Raw genomic sequence first — 22,830 nt, 5'->3', positions numbered from 1 at the left:
TAATTATAAATGGAGAAACCTGCCAAGTATCTCAAAATTTTAAGTATATTGAAAGAAAAATGAATATCAACTTCCCAAGAAGAAATTATGTTTTATTTAAAAATCTTAAATGAGTATATATGTTTGTGTTTTCGGTTTCATGACTTGGCACTCAAATATAGATTGAAGATTTAAGCACTAAACTAAGAAAAAGAATAGAAGTAGAAGGATAAGAGGAAAATGAGGAAAGGAAAGATAATCTCTGAGTTGCAGGGTGTGCCAAGTGTCATTTTCAGTCTTGTCTTTGAATACTGTGTCTTTTATTGTTTCTTTGTCTTAGAAAATGTCATGTAGCATGAGGTGCAGCTTTGCTCAGGTTTTACTGCCTGTCATAGTCACAGTTGAAAAGCCAGTCTTTTTAACCACCAGTCTGAGTTCAACTATACTGCTGACTTCCTCACAGAATGTGGAAAATTTATTGCAAAGCAGGGTGCACTTTATGCTTACAGCTATTGCTGCAATGCTAGTAATAACACATTGACATAACCCCAAACAACTGCTATATGTGACAGAGAAGAGTAAATTCCTAAACCACAATGCATCCCACATTGTATGTGAGAGTATGGCTTAGAAAACACCCCTCTATTGTTTGTGGAAAGTCCTCCATTAGCAGCCATAATTTCCAAAGCTTATTTATTATTTATTCATTTTAACAATGAAGCAAACAGAGATTTTTGTGCATGTATGATTTGGAATATATATCTAGATGTTAAAAATTATGAAAGTAATGAATTTTTCCAAGGTGTAGGGCTAACGCAGTAAGTGGAAATGTACGTATATTTCAGTTTTCAATTTTAAGAAGAAAAAAATAAACTTTTGCTCTAATAGAAGGAAGTGAAACTTCTTTTTAAATTTTGATAATAATATATCTCTATAATACATTTTATAATATATAATATAACAAAATGCATCTTTACATTGTTACTATTAAATATATCATTTACCCTATATAATAAAAGGGTAATATGCAAATCGACTGAATGGAGGAATGACCTGTGGCTATGATGCGCATTAACCACCAGGGGGCAGATGCTCAACGCAGGAGCTGCCCCCTGGTGGTCAGTGCGCTCCCACAGGGGGAGCACCGCTCAGCCAGAAGCCGGGTTGACAGCTGGCAAGTGCAGTAGTGGTGGTGGGAGCTTCTCCTGCCTTCTTGGCAACGCTAAGGATGTCTGGATGCTGCCAGCCTAAGCTGTCAGTTGGACATCTCCTGAGGGCTCCTGGACTGCAAGAAGGTACAGGCAAAGCTGAGGGGCCCCCCCCTCAACCCCCCACCGAGTGCACGAATGTCATGCACTGGGCCTCTACTATATATATAATATAAGAGTAATACTTTTATTAACAAAGGCCGTGGTCGGCAAACTGCGGCTTGCGAGCCACATGCGGCTCTTTGGCCCCTTGAGTGTGGCTCTTCCACAAAATACCATGGCCTGGGCAAGTCTATTTTGAAGAAGTGGCGTTAGAAGAAGTTTTGAGTTTAAAAAATTTGGCTCTCAAAAGAAACTTCAATCATTGTACTGTTGATATTTGGCTCTGTTGACTAAGGAGTTTGCCGACCACTGAACAAAGGCATAGGGAGTTAAAAGTTTCTTTCACAAGTAGCAAGGGGCAATATTCAAAAAATAATATTTTCAATGTGTTTAAATCTCAGCTCTAAAATTTACTACCTGAATGATCTTGAGCCAGTTGGTCTTCTGCTCTGTACTAACTTCTCTAATCATTAAAATGGAAGAAATAAAAGAGTTGTGGCAAGAATGAAAGGACTTAACATGCATATTATAACAGAATGCATGTATGTAATAAATGCCAAGTAAGCTTAGTTCTTGCTATTAGAAGGGTTGGTCTAATCTCTTATTTTAATGCCCTGTAAAGTCTCACCTTGTGTTTCCTAATGAAAGGTATTTGAGCCGAAGTCCCATATCCTGGTACTTAACATCCTCTGTGATATATCATCCTCTGTGATATAAACCTTTATAGAATTGAACCACTTTGGGGATATTTGAGGTTAGTCCCACTCCAACTTTATCTTCTGTATTGTGCCCGCATTCACTCACTAAAGAAAGGAAAGCACCAGGTCTCCTTTACTTCATCTGCTATTCAGTGTCTTCATCTCACCACCTGACTGCCCTGATTTATTCAGCCCTGGTGCATTGGCCATCAAAGCTTACTCCTATCCCTTTCTAATATATGCTCGGGGAATTTCATGAAATTATTAATAAATAATTTAAACAATCAACTATGCCGTGGAAGGCTTTCTGCACTTGTGGATGTAACTGAGACTTAGTCACTTGAGAACAGACTATTCAGGTATCCTTCTTTAAAAAAAAAAATTGATTGTTGAAAGTATTACATATGTCCCCTTTTTCTTCTCCCACTGACCCCTTCTAGCCCGCCCCCACCTCCCACCCCAGGCCTTCTCCACACTATTATCTGTGCCCATGGGTTATGCATATATGTTATCAAAGTTCTTTGGTTGATCTCTTCCCACCCACTCACCCACCTCTGCCTTCCCTCTGAGATTTGTCAGTCTGTTTCATGCTTCTATGTCTCTGGACCTATTTTGTTCATCAGTTTATTTTGTTCATTAGGTTCTACATATGAGTGAGCATGTCTTTCTCTGACTGGCTTATTTTGCTTAGCATAATGCTCTCCAGGTCCCTCCTTGCTGTCTCAAAGGGTAAGAGAGCCTTCTTTTTTTACTGCCATATAGTATCCCATGTTGTAAATATACCACAGCTTTTTTATCCACTCATCTACTGATGGGCACTTGGGCTGTTTTCAGATCTTAGCTATTGTAAATTGCACTGCCATGAACATAGAGTGTATATATTCTTTCTGATTGGTGTTTTGGGTTTCTTAGGATATAATCCTAGAAGTGGGATTACTGGGTCAAATGGGAGTTCCATTTTTAATTTTTTGAGGAAACTCCCTGCTGTTTTCCATACTGTGGCTGCACCAGTCTGCATACCACCAGCAGTGTATCAGGGTTTCCTTTTCTCCACATCCTCGCCAGCACTTGTCATTTGTTGATTTGTTGATGATGGCCATCTGACAGGTGTGAGTTGATACCTCATTGTTGTTTTCATTTGCATCTCTCAGATGATTAGTGACTTTGAGCATTTTTTTTTCATATGTCTCTTGGTCATTTGTATGCACAGCAAAAGAAACCATCAACACAGAAAAAAAAAAAAATCAACAAAATAGAATGGGAGCCCACTGCATGGGAGAGCTTATTTTCCAATGATACATCTGATAAAGGGTTAATTTCTAAAATGCATAAGGAACTCATACAACTTAACAAAGGAAGACAAACAACCCAATTTAAAAATGGGCAAAGGACTAAATAGATACTTCTCTAAAGCAGACATACAGAAAGCCAAGAGACCTAGGCAGGTTTCCTTTTAACTACAGGCCTCTGACCTCACTTTTCTTAGAATGTTTACATTAGAAAACTTGTAATTACAAATTCTCTCTGCCCCTATTAGATGCAAATCTTTTGCAATCCAGAAATGTCTTTCTCAAGATCTTGGGAGACATCCCTCTGAAATATAATTATTAAGACAGAGTTCCTATTTCCCTGACTCTGTGAGAGGGCAGGAGCCAAATGATAATAAATGACAATTAACAAACACAGATGGTCTATACACATTGACTAATCGCCACTTAATATTCTCTAGGACTCTTCCATTATCTTATCCTACCTTTAAAAAATCACTCCACCATTTGTTTCAGTGGAGCTAACTTCAATTTCCCTGATTGCAATAGTCTTAAATAAAGTGTTCCTTGACTGTTCAACTGGTCTGATGCAACTTTTCTTTTAGAGTTCTTAGGAGGTGCAAGGCCAGTAGTCTAAGAACTGTACAAAATTCTGTCACCTTCCTGCTCTTTTTCTCACTTGCATTATCTTACTTCATATTTTCCTAATTTGGGATGATTAGTATTCATCTTATCTAATTTTGATTTCTAGTAAAATATGTGGAACAACTCTGTTTTTTGTACTTCATCATTATTTTAAACTAAGTTCGTTAAAAAAATTGATCTTTAAATAAGGCTATGGTAGTATAAGTTTATCAGGAAATACATATGAATACATGCCTGAAGGCAGTTTAAATGAGGAAAGCAATTTGAGTTTCTCAGACCTGACCTAAAGTTTGTTGCATAAAATACTAATTAGTTAACCTACTTAGAAAAAAATCTTATTCAAACACTAAGTCTGAGAAAAACATGAATCTGAAAGTTTCTTAAGGTGAGGCCTGGCCTCACAGACAGACCTCGGGCCGAGTTGTCAACCAAATCCAGAATCTACTTTAGGTTAAATTGCAAAGTGGTGGAGGCCAACTTTGCTCTCTCTGTGTTCAATATTATTTCCTTACCTGCTCCCCTTTATTATTATATTTTTATTGCAGCCTTTATTTCAAGGTCTCATTCATAAACATCTTAAATGAGCTTACTTCCTCATAAAGTCCCCATGCATTATTCTTACCAAGCTTCTCTACTCCAGACCAAGGCTTACCTATTCTACACTCCATTCTTTCAAGGTTCTGCTCTCTCATGAGTCACTCTGATGAGTCATGTGAACAAGTGAACAAATCAGGTTGGCCTCACAGGTATCATATTTGTGTTTTACCACACACCTCTGAAGAGGGAGACTGGATCCTGAGGTGGCCATACCATATACATTGATTTCTCCAGGACCATTACTAGTCCCAATTGTGCCAGTGTAATTATCCATAAGATGCCATTTTACTCCCCAAAGTGCCCCAGCATGGACGTAAATTTAAATGGTCACCCTTTCTCAAAAAATGTCTCTAATGATGGAAGTTTCAGATACAATGGTGAATTGTTGTGAGAGAGAAGACTGCCAGTTTCTGGGGCCTTAAAAACCATAGCCTAAGAGGTATTTTTGCTCACATCTACATGATTTTTGGTCCTGGAGAATATGATATTCTGGTGGTTGATTGTCCTAAAGTTACTGGGCCTAGGCAGCATTACTTGTTACTCTCAATGACTGTCCAGACAGCAGATTTAAAAGAAGTTGTCATGAATACTCAGAAATTCCAAATATGAAGGGGAAAATAAAAATCAAAACCCACACAAGCTTCCTAGGCAGTGTTTGCTCAGTGGTTAGAGTGTTGGCCTGCGAACTAAAGGGCACATACCTAGGTTGCAGGTTCAATTGATACATGTTTTTTTCTCTGTCTCTCTGAGTTCCTTCCACTCTCTCTAAAATTAATGGGAAAAATATCCTCAGATGACGATTAACAACAACAACAAAATAAATTAAATAAAGTAAACCAATACCAGCAAATGTAAAAACTTCACAGCATACTAATTGTAATTTTAATAATGCTTATAATATCCATACATTGTTCTAAAAATTTAACTAATATTAACTTTTTAAATCACAGCAACAACTCTGTAAGTATGATACCATCCTACCTGTTTTAAGGATGAGAAAACTGAGGCAAAAAGAGGTTATGTAGTTATAAGTCACTAAGAAGTAGTAAAGTTGGAATACAAACACAGATAGTTTTGTTTTAAATTTGCATGATATAAAACATAATTTTGTGTTTCTTCTCAGGAAAAGAAAAGATCGAGAAAAACAGAGAGAGAATGAAGGAGAGATTAATTCACTTTCATCCACAGTAGATAGCAGTCCTATACATGACTCTGTATCTCCTAATATCCATTCTGTTTATCCATTCTGCCAGCTGTCTTCTCCCACCTTTAAGATCAACCAGTTTATTCCATTCTTGAACTGCCTTCTCCCATTCTCTACTCAACTCTTGTTTCCATCTTATCTTGTTCTCAGCTTTCAGGGAAGGATGTCAGAGTGTCAATTCCTTTCTGTTCCACTGCTTGAATTCTACTTCCATCATTTACTAGCTTACTGAACACTAATTTCTGTATTTTTAAAATAGAGTTAATAACAGTTCATCTTTGATAGAGCCACTGCAAGGATTAAATAACACAATACATTCAACCAAGAGCAATATAAGTAGTACTGCTCTTCTTATTATAATAAAATATTAAATTTTAGTAAATAATTTAAAATTTTTAATAAATTAATATTATTGCTGTTGCTATACAAATATTTAAGCTTAAACCAAGCATTGTCATTCACTCAGCCTCAAGGGAGTAATTTGTTCTTGTGTTCCCACCTATTCTTCCTGCCCCCTTGAATATAGCATCCCTTTATCTATACTGTGGTAGTTTCATGGTTATTTTATATGATTCTTCACCAAAACTTTATAAGTACTTTTAAAACCTTTCTCCCTGACCAATCCCCATGCCCATCTTTCATCACCAATGATTTAGCCTGTGTATTCCTAAAATGATAATTGTATTGCTTTTGACTAGACGATACCTTTGGTTGGCAACCGTGTAAAGTGTTTTAGCATAAACTATTAGTATACATATTTAATTTTCTGGTACAAATTAAATATGTTATCTCAATTTAATTCTCACAACCATCTATGACTTTCAGAATATTGTTTCCAATTACAGATGACAATATACTCAATTTGAATGTAACTCCTTGGCAATAGGGACCATCAAAGTCTGTTCCAATCACTGCTTATTTCAGAACTTCCTGCCACTGCTTTCTTCCTTCTATTTTCCCCAAATCAGGTACTTGGTCTAGCCATATGGAGTATCTTGAAGCTCCTAGAATCTTTTATGGCCTTTCAGATGTTTGTGTCTTTGAACATCAAATTCCTTCTCAGAATGACTATCTGTAATTTCTTTCTTTGGAATATTTTACCTTGTGTTAGAAGAGTTCTTAATGCATTGCATAATGTACATATCTTTAGTATAGCATATTTGTAGTATGTGTGTCTTTCTGTATCTGAATGTAGGGGGTTTTTTTGTGGTTTTTTTTTCCAGACCACTAGACTAAAATTTCTTCAAATATAGTCATATAGTCAAAGGTCTTATTTTTCATTTATTTTTTTATTTTTGTTAACATTTTCTAGCACAATTTCAGGCACATTGTAGGTGCTTAAAATGCCTGTTTTAATTAGAGAGTGAATGATGTTGATATTTGGTGTTATGAAGTTAAAATATTATGCAAATCATTGCCATTAGAAAATATCATTGTATTTTCATATAGCCATTTGCTTCGTGGTAACCAAGTTTTGATTTGATATTTTAAATGCTCTGACCTGTAACAATAAAGAGAGTAAGTCAGAAATATGTTTTCTAAATTTATTTTTCAATTTTACTTTAACCACGCAAAGTAGGAAATATTAAAAGTTTTTTTTCTTAATAGATTCCAAGTCTCTTTTTCATAACATTACATTTTTGGCAGCTGATGATTATGGAATAAAAATGATGTGATTCTAATAATAAAATGTAAGCTAGCCAACTCTATTTCCTACTGAATACTCTATAAAATAAATTATAATAAACCAAACTTTTCTGGACAGTAATGATGGATCATTCCAATTTATCTATGTCATGAATAAAAATATACCTATCATAAATCCTTTCTTTTAACATAAATGATTACTGTTAAATTTCTGATGATGCTACCTCCCACAAATTATCACCTGAGGATCCTTAAAAAGAAGCTGAAATATATTATAGATGATTTTATTCTTAGTATTCATATTGATCCATACACTGCATCTGATTTATTGAAATAATTTATCCTTCTAAAACATATTTTATTCAATGATGTGATACTTTATATTAATTCATCATTATGTTGCAAATGCCAACTACATTTAGATATAAAAGAACTCTATTAATCCTTAATCAATAAAATTTATTGGTGTTACCAGTATCAAAAATGTGTGCACAAAATGTAAGGAGCAAGAAAACCTTATTTTAATTGACACAGAAATCAATTCTATTTTTTCTCTTTTTCTTTATTTTCTCTCTGTTTTGCCTTGCTGTACCCCTTAACTTTATGGTTATTCATATCACTTTCTTCGCTGCCATTAGTAGAGTTATATAAGATAGAAGAAAGGATAAGGAAACTAACATTTTTTAGTATTTCATATAGAAAAGTCACTATAGTTGACAACTTACAATACATTTTTCCATTTCTAAGATGCATGTTATTTCCCTCAGTTTACAGATGATGAAATAGAGATATCATAATATGTACACAATGCCCAGGGAGATACCAATAGATGATATAGTAACTCAATGGAAAAGTCATTCTAAAATACTGACCTAAGTCAGAGAAGGTTTCATAAAAAAAGTAACAGGATGGAAAAGGAATGTTAGAATGGCATGTCAGAATTATAAAAGACCTAGTGGAGAATTTGTTTAAGTGAAAAGCTGGTGACAAACTTGAATTAATTATATTATGAACCATGAAGAGTATCAAATACCAGATGAGTATGGAATTTATTTTATTATAAATGTAATATTTTGATGGTCTTACATGATGGTTTAACATGTGTTAAACTTTGTTTAAGAATGTTATTCTGCCAACCATAGGGAATCTAAGGGAACAAGACTGGATAGGTGGCAAATTGATCAGTTGAACATTTTTGTTGTAGTCTACAAAAGAGAATTAGTGAAGGGATGAACTATGGCTTTATGAACAGAAAAATAGAAATGAAACTGAAAAGATGATAAGAATTTAAACTGATATACTATGTACAAAATTTATCTAGAACTGAGAGGAGAAGCAGGTGGAGTCAGAGGTAACTTCAAGTTTCAGAAATGGAAGATAGAAAGAATGGTAGTGCCTTTGGCCTATCTAGGAAAGCAATAAAGATGATAGAGGAGAATGGAGAATCTGGTTTTAGCTTAATGAATTTCAGCTAAAAAAAAAAAACACACAAAATTCATGATCAGATGCTTAATGTTTTATCAAAGATGCCCCGAGTCTAGTTTTAAGGTTTATCTCTGCAGAGGGGGAAATCAAGGTAATGAGACTACCTGAGATTTCTGAGACAGAAAGCAAAATGTGACGCCCTAGTCCCTTTTAGCACACCCTCATTGAGCGTGAAGGTAGTGCTGCTCAGCTCCTCAGGCACACAGTATGCACGGAAGGGCTAAATGGGTGGGAGCTACAACTTTTGGGGATGACTAAGCTCATTCAGGTCGTGTTGGCAAGCCCACTTGGCTTTGCAATTAACTTTTTTTAAACAAAATATAATAAATAACATTTTATCTCCTGTATGAGACTCATATTTTTCTCAATTTTATTTGACTTAGGTAGAGAGAAGTTCTGATTACTGACTCTTCCATCTCTAATCTATATGTTATGATGGACATGGATATGTGGCATCTAAATCCTCTGGCTAATACTTACCCCTTGCTAGAAAATACTGCAGAAGCCATTTCTTGATAAAAAAAAAAAATTACTATCCTGTTCGGGGGTAAGGGGCATTTTCCTGGTGTTTAAATGTGGCAGATCATATTAAGGTGATCTTAATGAGTTACATCTTAGTTTAATACCCGCCTCCGGAATGCAATTGGAACCTGTGACTTGCTCCTTTAAAAACAATTATAAAAATGATGAACAGCCACTTTTATTATTATGTTATACTATACAGCAAGGGTGGGGGACCCTTTTTCTCCCAAGGGCCATATGAATATTTATAACATCATTCGAGGGCCATACACAATTATCAGCTTGAAAATTAGCCCGCTATATTTGGTCAAGCATTGAATTAACTAATGCCTTGGCAGGACCAGACCAAATGATTTCATGGGCCTTACCCCTGCTCTACAGAACAGGTATATGGATGTCACTCCCTTCTGATCAAACTGAGAAGAGGCACTTACCCACAGGCTTTGCCGAAGTCAGTTACCATACTAGGTGAATATGAAGGCTTTAAAGAGGTTCACATGGCCAGAAACTGTGGGTGGCCTCTAAGTGCTGAGAGTGGCCCTGGCCAACCACCAGCAAGAAAATGAGAACCTAAATCTTCAACCACAAGGAGATGAATTCTGCCAGTTAGCAGTGGATTATTCACCAATCAAGCTTCCAGATGTGAATTCAGTTTGATCTACATCTTGATTGCAGCCTTGTGGAATTCTCGAACCAGGCTATTTCTGGAATCCTAACCCATACAATGTTTGCGATAATAAGTGTGTGTTAAATTAAGTCACTAGATTTCTGGTCACTTGTTATGCAGCAATAAGAAAAAAAAACAACACTAATGTGCCAAATGTATAATTGGGATAATCATACTTGTGATTTGGTACAACCACCTACAGCACCAATTACATAATTGTCTTGTTGCACAAGAGCAATGATAGTGATGAAAGCCAAGTCACCGCCTTAGGAGTTGCTCCCTTCAGCAGCCATGAAAGGGAATAAGAAAACAAAAATTACATCATGCTGGTGTGGGGGCTCGTGAAACTAAATGCCACCCTGAAGTATAAAAAGAATGCAAGGCTGGGGGTCCCTGTGATACCTCCATTTATTTCACCAGGCTGGTTCCTACAGTAGAGCTACAAATCCTTCCACACACCCAACTTAGGAGCACCAATTACATTCACTGTGCCAGATGCCATGTCTTTGCTGGAGCAGATGTGCATCATCTCCAGGACATGGTACATAGACATTGATGTTTGTGAGTGCATTATTTTCTATCTCTATCATCAGAAAAGGATAAGGAACAGTTTGCAATCCCATGGGACAGAAACAATATATATTTCCAGCTCAGCAAAAAGGACTGTGTTAACTTTTTAATTATATATAACAATTTTGTATAAAGAGATTGACACTGTCTAGATATCCTGCTGAACATTCAAATGACCCATTACATCGATAACATCATGCGATTAGAGACCTTGGCTTATCTGTATCATCTCCAGGACATGGTTCATGGACATTGATTTTGTGAGTGCATTATTTTCTATCTCTATCATCAATCTATCAGGTGGAGGATGACCCCTATGAAAATCACTACATCATATTACCACTTTATTTACCTACTTAGGGCTTCTGAGGTTAAGGACATCTTGGCACATGCATCTAAAATAAAAGACAGTTCAGTCACCTACACTACCAGATAAACAAAGGCACTGCCATTTGCCATATTTAAATGGATTTGTCAAAACCAAATGTTTGCTTTCCTCCTACTAGGACAGTCTTTCTTTGTTCAGCTTAGGTTTAAAAAAAAACTCCTTTTTTTTTTCCCTTTGTGGCCTGCAAAGAGTGACTATACAGTCTAAAAATTAAATGAGGTTGAGATTATTTAAAGATCTGTTATGTGAAGTTTAGAAGCTTAAGATAATTGTGTGCCCTGAAGGAATCTCATCATTAGATGCCTTTGAAAAGCCTATTTGTGTTTCACTCTGTCTTCATATGTCTGTAGTTTCTTTCATCAATGAACACAACTGCTCCACACAGACCCTCAGGCAGGAGTTGCAGTAAAGTCAGTTTTCTGTATAAGAAAAAAGCAATTTAAAGGGGTGTTACAGAGTGTGTTTACTAGTATCTCTCACAGAGTTTTGTTCTCAGTCATCCTATGGCCACCACACATTGTGAATGGCAAATGCATTCATCCATAGGATCAGTGTTCTCCATATTCTCTGGTAATTAAAGTTTGGCATCAATTTACAAAAGTAAATGATGGAAGCATTTTTTAAAATTTTTTGACTAGTGGCCCGATGCACGAAATTCGTGCATGGGGGCAGGGGGTGTCCCTCAGCCCGGCCTGCACCCTCTCCAATCTGGGACCCCTCAAAGGTTGTCCTACTGCCAGTTTACAGGGATCAGGCCTAAACCAGCAGTCAGACAACCCTCTCGCAATCCGGGACTGCTGGCTCCTAACTGCTCACCTGCCTGCCTGCCTGATTGCCCCTAACCACTCTGCCTGCTGGCCAGCTCGCCCCCAACTGCCTCCCCCGCCAGCCTGATCATCCCCAACTGCCCTCCATGCCAGTGTGCTCGCCCCCAACTTCCTCCTGCTGGCCTGCTCACCCCAAACTGCCTGCCCCGCTGTCCTGATCACCCCCAACTGACCCCCACTGACAACCTGCTCACCCCCAACTGGTCCCCCTGCTGGTCTGCTCACCCCCCACTGCCCACCCCCACTGGCCTGATCACCCCAACGTCCCCCCCACTGGCCTGATCACTCACAACTGCCCTCCCCTCTTGACCTCTAACTACCTCTACCTCATCCCTATCACCATGGCTTTGTCCAGAAGAACGTCCGAAAGGTCTCCTGGAAGGTTTCCCAGTCTAATTAGCATATTACCTTTTTATTAGTATAGATAGAGGCCTGGTGCACAGGTTGGGGCCGACTGGTTTGCCCTGAAGGGTGTCTTGGATCAAGGTGGGGGTTCCATTGGGGCTTGGGGCAGCCTGGACGAGAGGCCTGTGGTGGTTTGCAAGCTGGCCACGCCCCCATGGGGTGAGGGTACCCGCTGGGGGGACGTGGCCAGCCTGGGTGAGGGGCTGATGGCTGTTTGCAGAGTGATTGTCAATTTGCATGTTTCTATTTTATTAGTGTAGATATTTGATTCATTAGGCAAGTACAAAACTCCTAATGAAGGAGAGGCCTTTAAAAATTATTCCTAATTTATATAGATTTTCTCCATCTACTGGTTAAATAATTAAATAAAATCCCAGTTTCTTTAACCTATAAAACAAAATGTAGGAAGACTAGAAGAAAAACATAGAAGGCATAATCATAGACTAGAGAGTGATTCTCTATGTGGCAATGGATTCTTGGCATTATAGTATCTATTTTAAGAATGTGGTCTTGTTAATGAGGAAATTCTGGGTAAGGTCTACCATTCACTAATTATGTAACTTGATTAATGACTACACACTACTAACTTCAGTTGTCTCTTATAAATGGGGGTGTTAACAGAACTTACCTCCCAGGGCTGTTTAAAGTATAAAGAGAAAATGCACACACAACAAGGAGTTGGCAACGGGTTAATATGTGATACATTTTAGCACCACTCCTCGCCTTTCTCCTCCCTTTTCTTGGCATTAGAATTTTATGATGGAACTAGAAATCTGAAAATGTAGCAACTTTAAAAAAGATCTCCTTACAGCTTTGTTCTTATCCTCGGGTATCACCTTCTTAAGAGGCCTGCCTGTGCTACCAATCAAAATTAGTTCCAACAAGTAGTTCTATTCTTTACCTTATTTTATGTCTCCTAGCACTTAAAATGATTGTCTTGCTTATTTACCCATTTACTATTTTATAATGAATTTGCCATTTCAATGTCTGTGAGAAGAAAATCTTTGTCCTGGCATCTAACAGGCACACTGTACATAGTCCTTGAATTAAGAAATGAATGCCTTTCCTTTTCCTGCTTCTTCATCAGAAGTGTGGACTGTTTATTCTGAAAAAGGCCCCTTGAAAAATCTGTACTTCATCTCTTCTTATGGCTGAGTTGTATTCCATAGTCTGTATGTACCACATCTTCTTTGTCCAGTCATCTATTAAAGGACACTTTGGTTGTCTCCATGTCTTGGTCAACCATGAATAAATGCTGCAATGAACAAAGCAGTGCATGTATCTTTGCAAATAAATGTTTTCTAGTTTTCCAGGTAGCTACCCAGAAGAGGGATTGTTGTATCATATGGTAACTCTATTCTGAAATTTTTGAGGAACTGCCATACTGTTTTTTTATAGTGTCTGTACCAGTGTACATTCCCACCAGCAGGGAATGAGATTTTCATTCTGCAAAACTCTCCCATACTTGTTATTACCATTCTTGTTGATAATAGCTATTCTAACAGGTGTGAGGTAGTAACTCATTGCTGTTTGCAACAACGTGGATGAACCTTGAGAATATTACTAGTATGTTAAGTGAAATAAGGCCGTCAGAAAAAGCTAAGAACTATATGATTTCACTCATATGTGGGATATAAAAGTGAAACTCATAGACATAGACAACTGTATGGTGGTTACCAGAGGGAAAGGATTGGGTGGGGGGGGATAATAAAGGGGACCAAATATATGGTGATGGAAGATGATTTGACTTTGGGTAGTGGGCACACCATTCAATATTCACCTCATATATCAAAGAAATTTACACTTGAAACCTATATGATCTTATTCACTAATGTCATCCAAGCCATTTAATAAAAAAATAAATTTAAAAAGGTAAAAATGCTGATAAAAAATGAAAAATCTGTTGATGAAATGTAACACAATTTATTAGACTTGTTACAGCAAGGGAGAACAATGCCTTGATAATCATTTTATTAGCATCTCAAAATAGAAAATTGGTTCTGATATAACTAGGGTCTCATAGCTTGAGCTGAGTGATATTGAAGTGAATATCACAGGATTGGAAAGTTTCTGGGTTGCTATATGACAACTGTTTGGATTGATGGGCACAGCAAGATGAGGGACTTGAAATGAGTCATGATACGTAAGCTGGTTAGTTGTTTTGGGGCCTTACTTTCTAGGATCTGGTATTCTCTGCAGTAAGTATCTTCGTTATTTCTGCTTGCTCTAAATATTGCTTAGCAAAGAACAATAAATTATGTTTCTTCCAAGAATTGTTTATACATGGAAATGTTTCTGGATCCAATTTTGTTTAACATAGGGATAAAAATTATTTTGTTTCAGTTATGAAAGTTTTATCTGCTTTTGACACAGGGATTCCTTTCTTAGTTCTGTCCTGTCATTACAATTGCATATTGCAGTTTGACTCAATTTTGATTGGTTTTGATTTGTGTTTTTTGCATTAAGCTACTATTACTTGCACATGTTTCTATCTCCTTTATGTTCATGAATATTAAAATTCAGTCCTAGGCTTTCTTGCAATTTCATTCATTCAGATATACTATCACATCTTCAAGGATAATCTGTTTTCAGTTGACTCTTAAACTTTTACATTTTTATTATGACTTTTTTCCTAAGTTTCAGTCCACTTTCATATACAAACTAATTCACATTTATAAGATTTTGTTCCATCATCACAGCCTTATTTACATGTCTAAACACTGACCAGTGGGCATCCGCTTAAAGAGTTTTTACAAAGCTCCATTAGAGGTTTTATTATTTAGATGGAATTGATGCTTTGGAAATGAATTTAACTCTATCACTGCTGACTCCTCACCCCTATCCTATGATAATTTTTAGTTGATATTAGTAATAAGAGCTGCAGCTGTCTTCCATAATAAATTTTCCATCTCATTCCAATGACCAAGGATATAGTTTAGTTTCTTAACAACTGATGTTTCATTTTTACAAATAAATTTTTCTGTGGGCTTTTAACTTCTTTCTCTTCAACCCCACATTCACATAGTAGTCTGATTAAATTTTCTAAAAATCTGCTTTGACCTGTTACTTAAAAGTCTTCAGTGATATGGAATTGTTGATTTATTAACATCTAATACTTATAGTTAATCCCTGGACAATCTTAGGGAATTATAAATAGTAATATAATAGTAAACATTATACTTAACATTTTTTCTATATCCCTGAACTAGTCCTACTGGTCCATTTGCTGTGCCTTAACTATGCCATGCATTTATCTCTATTCCTGACCACATGTTCTCCCTGCTTAGAATACTATTTCTCTCAGTCCTTTTCATCTTTTAATTCTCATTTCAAATTTCTCTTCCATGAAACCTTCCCAAATTAATACAATCCATGGGATAAGCTAAATGTTGGAAGGTAATGGACTCAATGACAAGTTGTTGAGTGTCATTGTTTTAGAGATTTGACATTCAGTAAGGCATGGACATGGTTTCTAGGAAGCTCTCTGAAGAGTAGGACCATGAAGTAGAAATGCAGAGATTTGGGCCCTAGCTGGTTTGGCTCAGTGGGTAGTGGGTCAGCCCATGGACTAAAAGGTCCTGGGTTCAATTCTGGTCAAGGTACATGCCTGGGTTGTGGCCTTGATCCCTAGTAAGGGGCATGCAACAAGCAGCCAATCAATGATTCTTTCATCATTAATGTTTCTATCTCTCCCTCCCTCTCCATTCCTCTCTGAAATCAATAAAATATATCTTAAAAATTAAAAAGAAAAAGAATTGTAAATAATTTGGTCCACTGGGAGTTAACAAACAAGTAAATTAATAAACAAGCTAGAGCATCAGAGGATTGTTCTGAGATGAAAAGTGCCTCCAGGTCCATCAGGCAGCACTGAAAATACTCTTACTCAATAGGCTGTGGTACCGCTCAGCCTTTCTTACATAATGTATTGTCTTTGTTTCTATCCTATTAAATGTGTGAAATATATTGAAGTCAATTTGTTTCTAGTCTCTTTATGTAAAAAATATATATGCATATATATATACACACACATATACAATTTATTATCTTCTAGGACTCTTCAAAGTTATGAGACAAAGAAATTACATTTTTCAAGTATTTTGCACATAAAATTGCTTCCAAAATACTTTACATTAGCACCTGAGTTCCAACCAAGTTTCCTTTAGGAATAAATATGTTTATTGCTTTATTGCATCAATTGTTGCTCTTTAAATGGATGTGACTTAAGAAAATAGTACATAATAAACCTTCAAGAAGTCCATATTCATTGAATTTAAAGGTACAAGAAAATCAAATTCAATTTTTCTCTTGTATGTTTTAATATCTTACTATTATTTAGTTAACTAAATAGAATCTTTTATTTTCTAGTATCTAATCAACTCTCTCTCTATTAACTGAAACACTTAGGGAATTTCTGGAAGAAATTTCTGGAAGACACTTTGTGTCTTTTCTATGTACTGATTCAAATGACATTTCTCACGCATCATTAATTATATTTTAGAAACTGTTTCCCAAGTTATCTGAGGAATCCTATTCTCATGGGATCATAAGTGGAAGTGGAAGAAGAAAAAAAATATGTGTTCAAATACATTGGGGAAAATTGTCTGCTCAACTTTCATCTGGAGATTCACTGGGCATATTTCAATTTTAAAGGCTCTCAGGAGTCTGGTAGGAAATAAACTTGTTTCTTTTCTACTTAATGTAGTTTCCCTAGCATTTTATGTAATGTTCTTTAGAACAGTACTTCTCAAAATATTTCTGTTAAAGAATGGTTTTCCCTGGTCTCTAAACTATCAAGATATAATACTTTTATAAAGCACAGTAAAAATGTGTAATTACAAACATGAAATATAAAAATATAAGATCAGGTATTCATTTGTAGCTTCAATAAAATAATTGTTTCAGATTTCCAGAAAATTGAAAATACACTTAATTTTTTTTGTGTGTGGATGGTGCCTGGTTCATAAATCATAGTTTGATTAGTATAATATAAAATATATTGGTTGCCAGAGATCTGGAAATGTCTTTAGGGTTGTTAAAGAATGATTGATAATAAAATAAAATTAAAATTACCAACTTTAAATGTTTCAGGAAACTCTACTCACTTGGGATATATCATGTTCATTATTTCTGAATAAAATATTTTCCAGACAAAAAAGCCAACCCTGGTCTAGTTGATTTCATATTCTTTCTCCAGTCTACTTTCCTTTAAATTAGCTTTTCTTACATGTAAATTTATTTGTATAAAGTAACAGAACACATGCTTTTGTTGTGTTACTGCTACAACTCACAGATAGACTTTCTTGTACATTATAGTTTACTAGAGGCCCGGTGCACGAAATTCGTTCATGGGGGGGAGTGGTGGGGGGGTTGTCCCTCAGCCAAGCCTGCGCCCTCTCCAATCTGGGACCCCTTGTGGGATGTCCAACCACCTGCTTAGGCCCAATCCCAGTCGGACATCCCTCTCATAATCCTAAACGGGCGGTCAGACATCCCTCTCACAAACCAGGCTACTGGCTCCCATCCGCTCGCCTGCTTCTGCCTGATTGCCCCTAATTGCTTCTGCCTGCCAGCCTGATCACCTGCTAACCACTCCCCTACCAGCCTGATTGCCTCTAACTGCCCTCCCCTGCTGACCTGGTCACCCCAAAATGCCCTCCCCTGACAGTCTGGTAGCCCCTAACTGTCCTCCCCTGCTGGCCTGGTCACCCCCAACTGCCATCCTGTGCTGGCCTGGTCACCCCTAAACTGCCCTTCCTGCTGGCATGATTGCCCACAACTGCCCTCCCCTGCAGGCCTGGTCCCCCCCAACTACCCACCCCTGCAGGCCTGGTCCCCCCAACTGCCCTCCCCTGCAGGCCTGGTCACTCCCAACTGTCTTCCCCTGCAGGCCTGGGTCCCTCCCAACTGTCCTCCACTGCAGGCCTGGTCCCCCCCACAACTGCCCTCCCCTGCAGGCCTGGGTCCCCCCCCAACTGCCCTCCCTTGCTGGCCTGGTTTCCCCCAACTGCCCTCCTCTGCTGGCCTGGTCACCCCTGACTGCCCATAACTGCCCTGCCATGCAGGCCATTTTGTGGTGGCCATCTTGTGTCTACATGGGGGCAGCCATCTTTGACCACATGGGGCAACCATCTTTGACCACATGGGGGGCCATCTTGTGTCTTGGAGTGAGGGTCAATTTGCATATTACTCTTTTATTAGATAGGATTAATCTTCTAGGACCAAGCCTGATATCAGGGGATGCCTAGGTCCAAGTTATATAATAACTTCCTACCATCAAGATACAAAAATGTTTCTTTTTCCTTTGGCAAAGCAATCAGCCAACACAAATGGCCTATGATTTGCCTCACCCCAGCCCCATTACAATAGCCTTGAATAAAGTCTTTCTTGCCTATTCAACTTTGTCCTGCACAATTTTTGTCTTGACAGGACTGTTTTTGTCATATGTTAATCTAAATGTAGAGATTGCTATGACATTCCACTATTACCTTAAAATTTACTAAATAAATATAAAAAATATTATTTTCCATAAATCATTGTTTATTTTATAGTGGTATTACATTATTTTGTATCTGATTACATCAAGCCACCTTGCATCACTTAAAAAAATACAAACATATTCCTTTTAATAATTTATATCAAATTATAGGGTATTACTTTATAACTCTAAACCATACTTATTTATACACATGATGAAACATAATGAAGTTTTTATGTCAATTAAACAATATTTTGACTAATTTATTAAGCAATTCTCCCTTTTAAATGCTCACATAGCTAGCTTAATAGAGTATGTCCTGATTTTTGTAATTTCATATTTGCCATATTATAAGGCATTTGTTTTTCCACATAATTCATCTGAAATGGTAATCATTATTCTCTTATTTGCTTCAATTTTATAAACATATCTGACTACTTCAATTTTAATGGTCCTGGCGCAATTTATACATACATTTTTTAGTGTTCTTTTGAGATTTTTAACTTCCTTTTGTATTTTCTAAAGTGAGAATTGAAAATAAGTCAAGAATTTTACAAAGCTCTTATTGATGCTTTTTCTTTGTAAAAGTTTATCATTTTTATTGGCTTTATTTTTCCAAAAGAGTGTTCATTGCAAAATAAAATAAAATTATATAATAATGTTCAAACCTTTCAATAACCACCTAGTGAATGATTTTTTATAACATTCAAGAGAAATTATAATATTTATCAGTCATTTTGACATATTCTTACTTATTTGCCAACATAATGCCTTAAGAACTGTCTTTTAATTCAAAAATATTAAGACTTAAATGTTATATTTTAAATTATTAAGGATATATTGTTTAATGTGACTTCCAGAGTTTTATTTTGTCTTTTTCTTCATATTCAGCAACCAGCTGAAGTTTGTTTCATGGGTATTAACTCTTGTAGATGCACTTTTACCAAGTTCATCACAAGTAAAAGCTTTGGTTTAAAAAGTAGACAGATAAGATTGGAGATGAGGACTTGTAACTACATTGTGTCATGAAAGACAATTCAATTGGGTTTCATTTTTACGTTAAAGAAATAGGAGCACAGAGAGGACAAGTAGCTCAAAGTTGCCTTGTTAGAAGGATGCATAACAGGGACCTGACTCGGGGTCTCTATGCAACAAGGCCCAAGCTTCTGACCAGTAGGCAAAACTTCCTCCTTAATAAACTGCTTGCGAGTGAGTGTCCATTTCCCTTCTCTGATCCCTAGGTATTTCTAGCACATCCTTATGAATTAAGGTACTGTTATATTGTGAATCAGAAGACGCCTTAATCAATAAGCTAAATTTATTTGGAGTCCTGTTCGCTCATGCTAGCGGGCCCAGAGGAAATCTCGCTTCTCAAATTCTAAAGCTCAATATGGTGGAAGTCGCCCTTATTTATATGTTTTTCAGCTCTTTGTTTTCCAAATTTGGAATGAGACTTCTGGACCTTCTGAGAAAAAGTCCTGTGTGCTGGGACAGGCCGTGAGACCATATCTCAAGGCCTGTCCTGGCGCCAGCACTGACAACTCTGTCTGGGGCATAGTTTATGGCCTCTCTGGAATGGGGAGTAGTCTTATTTTTCCCTATTATTTAAGCAAGCAAACGTTTACAGAAGCCAGAATAGCAGGGTTAAATTCTAAACAGCAGTTTTTACCCAAGATGGAGGTTACTATGCTTCAGTACAATTTGCTATATCCTTTGATCATTTTTTCCACTACTAAAATCCATTGATCTTAGGAAAATGTGTGATAGACAATGCTATAACCAAATGTGAAATACCACAGTTCAATCGTTCGTCATCAAAATCAGATATTCAGTTTTCAATTTAAAGATTTGATGTGCCCAGAAGTGACTCTATGCCTGATTTTGAAGTAACAGACTTCATGTATTTTTTAAAACTCTTTTTTTTTCCAATTTCCCCTTAATTTTGAATAGTTTGATGTGCTTTCTGCAGTCCTCTCACCCCATCTCAACGTAGAGTGGAAGGTAAGTGTCTCTTGGAGCTAGTCATATTCCCAGTCCTTAAATTAGCTGATTATGGGCTGAGGTAGATGTCATTCTCTCTGAGGTGTGGAACTTCTCTCTCCACAGACCAATTAAGCAAAAGAATGCTGAGCATGCTTCTGACAGGTAAAGCTCTCAAAGCACGCAGCACCTGTCAGCCTTACCTTTCAGCGATTTCTGCGGGAGAATTTTTTGAAAGCTTGAGCTAATGGGTTTGAGTACAGCTGTGCACAATGTTTTGCAGAGCCAGCAAAACTAAGGGAATGTAAGTTTTTGCCAGTTTCCTAAAATAGCGGCTCTCTGCTTTCATAAACAAGATCGTGTGGAAGTGCAAAGTTTGCCTTCCCTACCAAAGATGATTTTTGTTTGAGATAAGCAGCAACCTTGAACTCGTACCACCCTATGGCCTTTAGCTGCTTAAACATAAAAGGGCAAGTCACGTTTTATTGAGTAGATTTGGCTAAGCTTGTACTTCCATCCTTTTCCCTAAGCTTTCATCTTCTTTTCAGGGAAATTTCTCAGCAGTCTTCTCTGCATAATGATATCTGAAATGCTGTCACCAATAATTGATCGCAGGCTTTTTTGAAGGAGTATCGTATATTATTTGGGGATCAAGCTGCATACATTTTCTTTATTTAACACGAATTTTATTTCGGCATAGCATGGACTGGATAGAACCTAGGCTTCAGAATCTAGCAGGCCTGGACTGGAACTTGGAGGGTTCCTGGGTTCATTAGTTAACCCTTTCTTATTAGCCTTATTATTCTCAATTCCCACCTCACAGACCAGTCTTCCTTACCCATACCCCATATTATGCATACTTTTAAGGAATAAACTCATTTTGATTTCTTTTAAATTATACTTTTTAATAGAAGACTCCACCGAGTTTTCCAACCCTACTTTTATGTTCACCAGCATTATGATTGTCTTTCATCAGGAAAGAGCAGTGTTTTGGAACAATTGGGTTCATGAACTAATTTTCTATGACTCACAAGCTGAGAGTTATTTTTACATTTTTAAATGTAGCGTAAAATAAAAACAAAAAGGAGAATGCTATTTTTTGACATATGAAGATGATATGAAATTGTAATTTTAGTGTTTGTAAATAAAATGTCATTGGAACACAGACATGCTTGTATGTTTAGATATTGTGTATGGCTGCTTTAGTGCCACATGGCCAGTTGAATAGTTGCAACAGAAACTGTGTGCCGACAAAGCCTAAAATATTTAATATGGCCCTTCACAGACCATGGCCTGGAAGCTTGGGTAAGATCATATAATTATATTAAGAATGTCTTCATTCAATAAATCACTACTCAAAAATTAACTCAAATATTAAACCTTAATATGGAAGCAAAATGTTTAAGTTGACTTTGTTTATTGTTGCTTGCTTGTTTGTTTGTTTGTTTTGTGGAAAGTGAATCTCAGAGATGAGGGAATGAAGTCCAAACATGTGATTTATTCCAAAAAAATATATATATATTCTCCAGTCAGCAGTCCCCAAAGTCCTAGTAAACTTTTGTTACTTAGGAAGACAAGTTTCCTATTGGGGATCAAATAATCACTAGCTTTTAGTCATTCTGGGAAATTATAAATTTTAAACTGAATAAATTCTTACTACCTTTTCTCAAAAGTTCCCTTATTACTCTTGAACTTATTAATTACTTAATTCCATATTATCTATATATACACTGAGTGGCCAGATTATTATGATCTCTGAACACATAATAATCTGGCCACTCAGTGTATATCCTATATAATAAAAGGCTAATATGCAAATTGTTCCCTCGACCAGGAGTTCAACCAGCAGGCAGGCCGGCCAACCACCCATGTCCCCTCCCCCTTGCCAGGCTGGCCAGACCCCACCCATGCACAAATTCATGCACTGTCCTCTATGCTGAGTGGGCCAGATTATTATGCATTCAGAGATCATAATAATCTGGCCACTCAGTGTATATAAAAGCCTAAGCAATTGTTTTGACTGAACGATCAGAATGATCGGTCGATCAGTCGCTATGTGCACTGATGACCAGGGAACAAACGCTCAATGCAGGAGCTTCCCCCTGGTGGTCAGTGCACTCCCACAGCTAACCTCCCATGGTCCCGCCCCTCCTCCAGCTGGCC

Source organism: Eptesicus fuscus, chromosome 2, assembly GCF_027574615.1.
Source record: "Eptesicus fuscus isolate TK198812 chromosome 2, DD_ASM_mEF_20220401, whole genome shotgun sequence".
In the NCBI taxonomy this organism is placed as follows: Eukaryota; Metazoa; Chordata; class Mammalia; order Chiroptera; family Vespertilionidae; genus Eptesicus; species Eptesicus fuscus.
The sequence above is the reverse complement of the archived record's forward strand: the minus strand, read 5'-3'. Positions refer to the sequence as shown.